Genomic DNA, 10,733 nt, shown 5'->3' with positions numbered 1-10,733 from the left:
AGCCTGTTTTAGTGACTGTGTCTTTAAGGCTCATTAATATTGATGAACGTCCTTTCCGATTGGCCGAGCGCTTGGATTTCTTCCAGCTATAAGGTGGGCCATGCTGAAGCGTATAGTTGTGATTTCATAAATTTATGGAAGTCCAAACGGCTCATTTAAATGCACAGTTGCTTCATGCGGATTGTGTGTATTTATCTGGGGACTGCATTTCATACTTTCACCCTTTTTATAGCTGCTACAACCTTATAATCCAGATAGCAAGGAACCTTTACCACTGAGACTGCTGGGTTCAGGATCATAGTAGTGCTGGATTGTTCTGGGATGTCCAAAGAGTGAGATTCTTTAGGTGTCTTCAGTTCGCACAACCCCAAATGTTTTATTGTTTGTGTTTTAATGGGAACTGTCGTCTTGTTGCTGTATTGTGACAGCTTATGAAACATTAACCACTGTGTTGTATCCAGAGGCATTTATCTGGGATTGTGTTCCTGGCCTGGGTCAGCCCTAAAGAAGGCCTGCATTTCCCCACAATATACCAAGGGAAATGGGCATTGCATAATCTGCAAATAAGGGGATTAAAACGTACTGCTCACTTATACTCCTTTTCCCCAAATATAGCATCAAGTACAACTGGTTCAGTGAGATTCATAGCAAATTTGGCAGTTCTTTTTTTTTTTTTTTGGATGGAGACCTTATATGGCTTTTATAGCCCATTGTTGCTGGGCAGAAATGAAAGTTTTGCCTTGTGGGGATTTGCTGCATTGTCAGTATTTGTCCACAGGGTGTCAGGGTTGAGCCAGGTAAACGGTCCTGATCCAGACAGCAGTGACATGGGCAGGTGTTCCTCAGACAGGGAAGGTTTTTTCCCCCCTTTGTGTTTCAAAAAGCAACAATGGACAACGCCCCAGTCTGTTTCTGCTGTCTGAAAGAGGAACAAATCTCTGTCCTATACCTGCTCAACAGTCAGAGCCGAAAGGCCGACATAAATTCAGCCTCAGCGCGTCTACTGTTTTTACTTCCAGCCACGGCCTCTGACTGTAAATGTGTATTTTTATGAAAAGTGTGTTTGCAGGACCGTGAGGAGGCTGAACTGGACACCTGTCTTTCATAAAGGCAGATTCAAGCGAATGCGCTTGACATGGCACTCTGTGACCGGTTCCATATGGGAGCAACGATGCGTATCTTTAATGCTGGTTTAGTTTGGTCTTTTGATCATTTTAAACTGCGCTGGAGATTCTCTAAAAGGAATACTTGAACGTATTTACAGTTTTTCCTGTTGCTGTGTGGGGTGGGTTGTGGTGGGGGGAACAGCCGGGGAGGCAGTGACTCAGCTGTGTCTGATGCTGATGAATCGGCTGATTCCGTCCCACATTCGCCTGGTGCCTCTGAGTTCACCAGGGCGGTATATCACAAAGCAGGATTACTGAGTTGGCTGGATTAGTTCACAGAGTAAAACCCAGAACAGCTGTTTTTACCTTCGTCCATGTTTCAGTTTTGGAAAGGTTCTGGGTTTAACTTAGCCAGCTGACTCCGTAATCCTGCTATGTGATACAACCCCCAGAGAGCTCACAGGGTCTTTCTGAGCTCAAACTGAGCCCTTAGACCATTTCTATCATCGCTGTTCCTTTACACTCCTCTGCACATCGTCTACCTGTCCTGTCCTGCTCACTCTCTCTCTGCACATCGTCTACCTGTCCTGTCCTGCTCACTCTCTCTGCACAGCGTCTACCTGTCCTGTCCTCCCTCTCTCTGCACATTGTCTCCCTGTCCTGCTCACTCTCTCTCTGCACATCGTCTACCTGTCCTGTCCTCACTCTCTCTCTGCACATTGTCTACCTGTCCTGTCCTGCTCACTCTCTCTGCCCATCGTCTACCTGTCCTGTCCTGCTCACTCTCTCTACCCATCGTCTACCTGTCCTGTCCTCCCTCTCTCTGCCCATCGTCTACCTGTCCTGCTCACTCTCTGCACATCGTCTACCTGTCCTGTCCTCACTCTCTCTCTGCACATCGTCTACCTGTCCTGTCCTCCCTCTCTCTGCACATCGTCTCCCTGTCCTGCTCACTCTCTGCACATCGTCTACCTGTCCTGTCCTCCCTCTCTCTGCCCATCGTCTACCTGTCCTGTCCTGCTCACTCTCTCTGCACATCATCTACCTGTCCTGCTCACTCTCTCTCTGCACATCGTCTACCTGTCCTGTCCTCACTCTCTCTCTGCACATCGTCTACCTGTCCTGTCCTCACTCTCTCTCTGCACATCGTCTACCTGTCCTGTCCTCACTCTCTCTCTGCACATCGTCTACCTCTCCTGTCCTCACTCTCTCTCTGCACATCGTCTACCTGTCCTGTCCTCACTCTCTCTCTTCCTCTATTGTCCGGGTTCCTTGTCTTCTCAACCATGTTGGTTCAGACCTGGCATTTGCCCTCTTTTCAGTTATTCTGAAAAGTGTCTTTGAGACCATTTTCTGTAAAAGCGCTATACAAATACAATCGATTTGACTTAACATATACTGTAGGCTCAGGATGGGATTAAAGAAGCCCTCAGTAATGGAGATGAGCACTGGGAGCCCAGCACCATACAGACTGGTTTATGACAGGCTGTGGATGAGTTTGTATGCAGGGGATTTAGGTCTGGAACAGGGCCTGGCGGCTGGTCTCTCTCTGTGGATAGCCTGCACATCTTGGGTTTGTGTGTAACATTGTAAATCGTGTGACTAATATCTAATATCAAGTTTTCAACAGAGGGTCATTGGGGCCCCTGGTGGCCATTGAAGTTATTGAAAGGGGGTCCTGGTCAGACTTCACATGTATTCACTATATATAGATTTTGGAAATTGCATCAAAATGTTAAACTATATAACACTATGTAAAAATATTTGAGCCTGGCTTGGGCGCCCTGTACCAGAGAAGGTTGAAAAGCCTTGGTCTGAAGTCACCGTCATAGCAGATATATTAATAAACCCCTGGTCATCAGTACAGCTACAGTGGATCAAGAAGTCCAGTCCCGTAACAGTGTGCACGTGGCCTGACTCGGTGCCTGATCATTTGACTTGGTGTTGTTGCCATGGAGAGACGGCGACGATATATCTTTACAGTGAATGCGCTTTTTCCCCAGACGGGGGCACGCGCTTATCGGTGTCCGCTGTCTGAATGCTCCGCTTTATTGTCGATGTTTTTATTGAACTCAGAACGGGGACTGGAAACTGGAAACACATGATCATAGCCGCCAGGCTGCTGACTATTGGCCGTCAGACACGCGGCTGACCTGGAGCGTCTACGGTTTTCGTAACTGTCTGTGGTATGCACTCTGAAGCTCGTCAGTTAGTTAGGAATGTGAATACGGAACATCTCAAGTGATCTGGTGACATCAGTGGTGCGTCTGACTCTACACTCAGTGAGTATGCAGGGAATGAATGTGATACCGGGACCTTTGTCCTCTTGTTTGTGTTGTTTCCCTAGTCTACGCAGTGTTCATTGGGAAAGGTGCTAAAACAATGATACAATTGTAATGTAATGTAATATGATAGCTTTATAAATATGTATTGGAAATGCAAGCTAGAGCTTCCCTGGATACAATTGTGAATAATTGAGATAATAATCGGAACAGACCTGTTCTTTTCTGCGCTTAGATTGGCCTGACTGCCGGGTCACTTTGGAGCACGGAGCACGGAGCACGGAGCAAGCTTTCTCCCCGGAGAGAGAGACCCAGAGAAGCACCCCCCTCCCCCCCTTAAAAGAGAGGGCAGCATCGTCCTGTCCACCCAGTACACTACCACATCCTATCTATCCATAAATACACCCCTTTCCCCCTGCCCCTTCAACCCTGTGAGGTGCGAGACCAGTAATATGTGAATCGAATGTTCTTAACTAATCACTCTAATGCCTGACAGTGCCTGAATTAGAGAATTCCTCCCTCTTTCTCACTGTGGAGCAAATGACTGGGGTGATGTGTTTCACCTTTTAGTCTCTGTCGCCTGGGAGACACAAGAATACAAAAAACCCACTGGCTGGCTCCCATTGGCTGCTTCTGTGTTTATCCCCCTCTCAGCAGCATCTCACCCTGCAGTCTGCCCCAGTGTTGGCGAGAGAGAGGCAGGGAGAGAGAAAGGAGGAGAGAGAAAGGAGATATTTTTCATTTTTAACACACCTTTTTAGACCAAACTTCAAAGCCTCACTAGGTTAAATCGATTTCAATCAACCGCCAATACAGATCAACCGTCTTCCTTTCAGTTTCACACCAGACAAAGTTCATTAGCGTTGCATAACCAACCAATTTCAAATGAAACTTACAGATTAAAAATGAATGAGATAGAAAATTGGAAGAGCAAGAGAGGGAAAGAGATAGGGAGGGAGGGAGAGAGTGATGGATGAAGAGAGAAGGAAAGGGAATGAGAGGGAGAGAGAGCAGGGGGGAGAGAGCGAGAGAGAGGACACTGTTTCAGCCTGCCCTGAGGACAGGCTGCACTCTCCCGGCCTGCTCTGGGGAGAGGTGGTGGTGACGCTCCTGTCCTCCAGGGAGTTTGGTTATGACACTATGAGCAGTTCTGTCCTGGGCTGCTGGCTACAGTTGTCACTGGTAAAGTGAAGGATTTTATTCCAGATTATGGATTACATTGCTACACTGAATTTTAATATATTAGCAGGAAGAGTCACTGCAATTCAACCAACACTGTTTTTGGTTTGTTAGTATAAAATAAAAAATTTCATTAGGTTTGTCAAGCACAATGGTTCAGAATCAGTATGAGACTGTGAGCCAGTCAGACAGACAGACAGACAGACAGACAGACAGACAGACAGACCACAAAACACAAAACAAAACTTAAGTTTGTGCAGAATATATTTGCTACATTTCATCCAAATTCTGCTCCGGTCACATAGAGGTTGAAATTGCTTAACGGAGATATACCTGTCAATTTAACTTTGCCAGTGGCATTGCAGCTCAAAATTTAATCAACTGCAGTGCACGAGGTTGTCAGCGATATATGAAACCCATTTTAGAATGGGGAAGAGGGAACCTCATCACGAAAAAGGCCTTCAGTACGCAATATGTTCTGAGGCCCAGTAGGAGAACGTCCTCAGACCCCAGGGCCCACAAGGGCCCCTCGTCGCCCAGGAAACAGTTCCTAGGACAACCTGCCCTCACAGGAGTTTAACTTTCACACTCCTGTATTGTTAGTTTTTGTGCACTTGCTCAGCCGCTTCCTTCGTCAGACAGTTGGTGTGCCTCAAAGGAAACTGTTTATCAAAATATTTGCTTTCTTCAAGCTAAAGATGCCATTGAAATACAAATAAAAAGATTGGCTTCCCAACTAAGGATTGATTATAGACAACCCGCTGTAGTGAACGCACACACAAAAAAAAAACTGTTTCAAGTATTTAAAAAATTCTGTTTAATTCTTATATTGAGCCTTAAATCTTATTTCTATTACATTTTTGCCAAATAAGACAAACTATAGCCAATGAGGTGAGACAATTGAACTCCTTTCCAAATTTGCCAATTTCAGTTGTCAAACAAACAGTAACTTAAAACAAGTTTTATTACGAGACTTAAACGCTTGTTACAATAGTCATTTTTTGCTACTTACTACGTTTAAACTGAAATCACAGTGAAATGGGGGTCACTCAAGAAGCGTTTCAGCTTTCTGCAGGTCAAGATTAGCTGCAGCAATATCCAGGCTGCTGTCAGCAAGGTGTGGCTTGTCTACAGTATACAGATGAATCTTTGTAGTGTTCGAGGGTGGAGAACTGTATTGGTAGCTTTCCTCACTGCTGGTTTGAAAATCACTTCATTGTATATTATCTGACATTGACATGTTTGTGAAATATAAACATGCGGTATAAGGTTGAGCCACCAAAACATGCAATGGAAAAAACTTTGTAATTTTACTATATTTACAGAATCGTATTGGTGAAAGTTATGTTTAAAAATGTAGGATTTTTTAAACAGATTTCTGGGGAGTTTGCAGTTGTATATCCAAACAACCTTTCTTTGCATTGAAAACAATTTTCTTGAGATTTAATGATTCTAATCGGTGTTACTTTAGCTAAAGGGAACATAACCTGTTTGTGTACTATGCTTGCCAATTAACTGACAGGTTTGACTTAGTCATATTAATCCCTTCTATTATGGATATATAGCAGGTGGGATTGGGCTTGCACACAATGTACTGAGAGTGGGCTATTTAAAATGACTCATGTTTAAGCCTGTTAGAATGGTGCCTTGTAACAGCATGAAAGGAAAGCACAAATTGGTATTATTTGAATGACCAGTAGGTTTCCACTTATTTTAATTATTTGGCATTTTGGGACTCACATAAAACAGGATGTGTGATATGAATCTCAATGATCCGTAAAAGATACATTTGAGATACCTTCCACCATAATATACTGTACTGAGGTTAATAACAGATCCGATAATTATGTGTCAGGCAATGAAAGGTGATATAAGCCTTCTGATATTATTGTCCACCTCACTGACAACACACGCACGCACACACACACGCACTGATCCATGCAGTCACATAGATGCACACACATACACACACATACATATGCACTCAGCCACATAGACATACACATACTTACATATGCACACGGTCACATAGACACAAGCACATGCACACAGTCACATAGACACATGCGCACAGTCACATATATACACACACATGCACATAATCATATAGACATACGCACACGCACACAGTCACAAAGATATATGCACACACAGACACACAGGATATACCAGCTCCCTGCGGCTGTATGCAGTGACCTTATAGGAGAGACATAGAGAGGGGAATACTCAGTGTCAGCTCACCTTGCTGCAGAACTACACCTGGGGGCAGAAAGTCACCTGAGAGAGGGAGAGAAGACACCTTGTCCTCTATGCTGCAGCCTAGCAGAGACCTAAAACCAGGCAGTGTGTGTGTGTGTGTGTGTGTGTGTGTACATGTGTGTTTTGGTGTGTCTCTCTGACTGTGAGCATTTGTGCATGTGTCTCTGTGACTGTGTGCATTTGTGTATGTGTCTCTGTGACTGTGTACGTTTGTGTGTGTGTGTGTTGTCTGTGGGAGGCTTATATCAGCTGTCATTGCCTTTCAGTTTTACCTCCTCGCTGTCACCTCTTTCTCTGCAAGGCCTCCGTCTCCCTCCTCTCCTCCGTGCCCCTGCAGAGCGAGGCAGCTCAGGCTAAAACACGCCAACGTCTGCGCTCCCCTGCCAGGTTCAGCCAGGCAGCACCAGCCCTGGGGTGCCTGGCTCGCTCCTCTGCTGCCAACACCCAGCTGTCGGGTTGTTCCTCTTTATTATGCGGCTACGGTTACAAGAGGAAGGCTGTGTTACTGTCTGGGACTGCTCTTAAGCAAACAGGGCTCCTCGTAAACCCTGCGCCGTTCCCTGCACCTGCGGCAGTTTGCGGAGCCTCTGTTGTTCTGATAATGACCGGAGTTCATACCTTTCTCTGAGCAAGCATTCGCAGTTCAGGTGACACAATAAAGATTGGGAAAATTGCTTGTGTGCATCTTGCTCACACTGCAGAAACCAAAGAATTAATCAATCACAACAACAGTATTTTATTCTTACATTTGGACTTAAAAACTTATTTTTGCTTAAGCAAGGCAAAGAGATAGCCAATGAGGTCAGCTGGTTCGAGTCATTTCAAAATTTGTCAATGGGGTGAAGAAAACTTCACTTGTTGAGTGAAACAACTTAAAACGAGCTTATATTCTCTACTTGAGAGAGAAAAAAGGTCTTTACAAGACTAAAACACTTGCTAAGATTGACTGTTTTTGCAGTGCCGCTAGAGGACTGAATTTAGGGCTAAACAAATTGAGCTGCAGTAGGCATGTGACCTTACTCACAGAACATATTTTCGGGTAAACCTGCTGTGATCTTCCCTATCCTTGTCAGGTGGCCTTGTAGTTCACTGTTGGCTTTAGACACGTTGTGTTATTGTTCTTTTCTCCCTCTCTTCGCTCTCGGGCACACTGGTGTTTGTGGTGATGATCGAGCTGGGCAGGGGAGCACGTTTCCCCCAGTGCAGCCCCCCCCCTGCCCCCCCCCGTGCCTGCCCCCCTCGCCCCGGGGTGTCACAGAACCGGTCAGACCAGACTGACTCCGACAGAGGCGTGATCTCCAGGTGCACCTCCCTGTGTCGGTCCTCATGGCTGGCCGGCAGCCGGGGGCCTGGTGAATGTGGGTTCAGATTGCACAGGTATCCAGGGCTGGCTCAACCCAATCAGCCACATGAACGGCTGCTTAGGGCCCTGCAGCCACCAGGGGGCCCCAATTATGCTGAAATACACATATATTATTTATAATGCTGGGTTGGGGGGCACATCAAATCCTGCTTATGACCACTGGAAGGCTAGGGCTGACACTACATGTGTCTAATACACACCCACACGTGCATACTTTGTCGTTTCTCTGACAGGTTGCCAGAGTGTGAAGGTCACTGCAGCTGTGCTCTGCTTGCCAGTCTGGAGATTCACGTACAACCCACCCCCCCCCCGCCCCCAAAACAATTTGTTAACCTGTGTCGTGGTCACAAGGCTGATTGACCTCGTGTCATGATGAGTCCACTTTTCTACCTGATATAGATCAGTGTTTTGTACGTTGTACTTGAATTACCAACATCAAAAAAAAAACCTTTCATTCCGGCCCCAGTAATCAATCACCGTAGTATCGACCTCTCTGACCGACATCACAATGCTTTGTCGGCCCTGTCTCATTGGCCAACACCACTGCCGTGCAGAACGTCACCAAGACTCAGAATCAGACTGGGTACGCCAGTAACATCTCCTGCAGTCACAGCGGAGATCCCAGAGCCCGTTCAGAGAAGAGAGGAAAGTCACATCAGACATTAGCTGCAGAGGAGCGCTTCCCCCACACAGACATACATAAAATCAAAGTTGATTTCATATAAGACAGACATTTTCAAGTGGATTTGAAACATTTAGCAGAAACATTTTATTATTGGCAGTGCTTGACATTAAATTGCGTGTAAGTGTAAGACCCAGGGTGTGAATGTGGAATATTTATACTTCACAGCATTCACAGCTATTTCTGACATAGTGTGGCCTTAAGAGACTAAATCATCCTTCAGTCGATGTTAAGTGTCTAATTAAGAGCATTGAATAGTGCTGCCTCATTAATATTCAGTCGTTGCAATTACAGTGAGAATAAAAACCAGCATACACAATTACACAATGGCACTCCAGGATTGTGTTTGTAACCCATCCTGACATATCCTCAACTTTTGGAATAACCACATATGCAATACAACTAGTGCAGCAAAATGACTTGTGTGAGACAGTGGAAAGTGTTCAAATGTATAGTGAGATACATTTACTTTGCATGATCCACAGGATCCTTCCGCAACCTTCTCAGGGCCCACATGGGTTCTGACCAGTGACAGATCTGGTGGGGGCAGGGGCTGTTCACTGGATGTTTTTAGTTTTTTTAACCATTCTTTGCAAACTGAGACTGTCAAAATCCCAGGAGATCAGCAGTTTTTGAGATACTCAAACCACTCTGTCTGGCACCAGCAATCATTCCAAAGTCACTTAGATCACATTTCTGACATTTCGTCTGAAAAACCGCTGAACATGCTTTTATGCAAGGCGGCACGGATGGTGCAGTGGGTAGCACTGCTGCCTTACAGCAAGGAGGTCCTGGGTTTGGGTCGGCAAGGGCCTCTCTGTGTGGAGTTTGCATGTTCTCCCCGTGTTTGCGTGGGTTTCCTCCGGGTACTCCGGTTTCCCCCCACAGTCCCAAGACATGCAGGTTACGATGATTGGAGAGTCTATGAGTCTATGCGTATGTGTGTGAGTGAATGCTGTGTGAGCCCTGCGATAGACTGGCGACCTGTCCAGGGTGTATTCCTGCCTTTCGCCCAGTGTATGCTGGGATAGGCTCCAGCCCCCCTGCGACCCTATTCAGGATAAGCGGGTTAAGATAATGGATGGATGGATGCTTTTATGCATTTAGCTCCCACATGATTGTCTGATATTTGCATTAACAAGCTAGTGTGCAGGTCTACCTAATAAAGTGATCACTGCTCTGCAAAAGCCAAATACCTAAGTCAACCTCAACAGGTATTTTGCTCTTATATTTAGAGTTAAAATGTATTTATGTTACCTTTTTGCAAAATAAGACAAAACTATGAGGTAAAACGGTTTTGACTCATTTCAGGATTTTCCAATGGGGTAAGAAATGTTCACTTGTCAAGCCAACAGTACCTTTAGTCAAGTTAATATTCTCTACTTGAGAGAAAAAATATTTAAGTCTCATTATAAGAGTAAAACACTGTGTATCTATTTGTGTCCAAGTGGGAGGCAACAGTCCCGACCAGAGCATTCTGGGATGGGGAACATATTCTGGCCATCGCTGATTACTGGCCAACCTAAAACAGAGATCACACATCGGGTGAGATATGGGCTAGGAAACAGTCATTGGGTGTGACACACACAGCATTCACATAATGAGTGACTGCACCTCTGCCTCCATGGACCTTCCCCACATTGCCAGCCTCCATTGCTTTGATTTGTCTCATGGAATAAGAAATAATGATGACTGTTGCAAACGCAGAAAAGTCTCTTCACAGCAATCAGTCATGAGCTGAAGACAACATAAATGTAACAAATGCCAGAATACTGTGGCTATTAAGGAATGTCATCCTTTCCAAAAAGTTGGTTTCAGATGATGAATTTCCTTAAGAATGCAAACTCATTAAATGGTGAATG

The sequence above is a fragment of the Conger conger genome, chromosome 17, assembly GCF_963514075.1.
Source record: "Conger conger chromosome 17, fConCon1.1, whole genome shotgun sequence".
NCBI classification, from domain to species: Eukaryota; Metazoa; Chordata; class Actinopteri; order Anguilliformes; family Congridae; genus Conger; species Conger conger.
The sequence above is the reverse complement of the archived record's forward strand: the minus strand, read 5'-3'. Positions refer to the sequence as shown.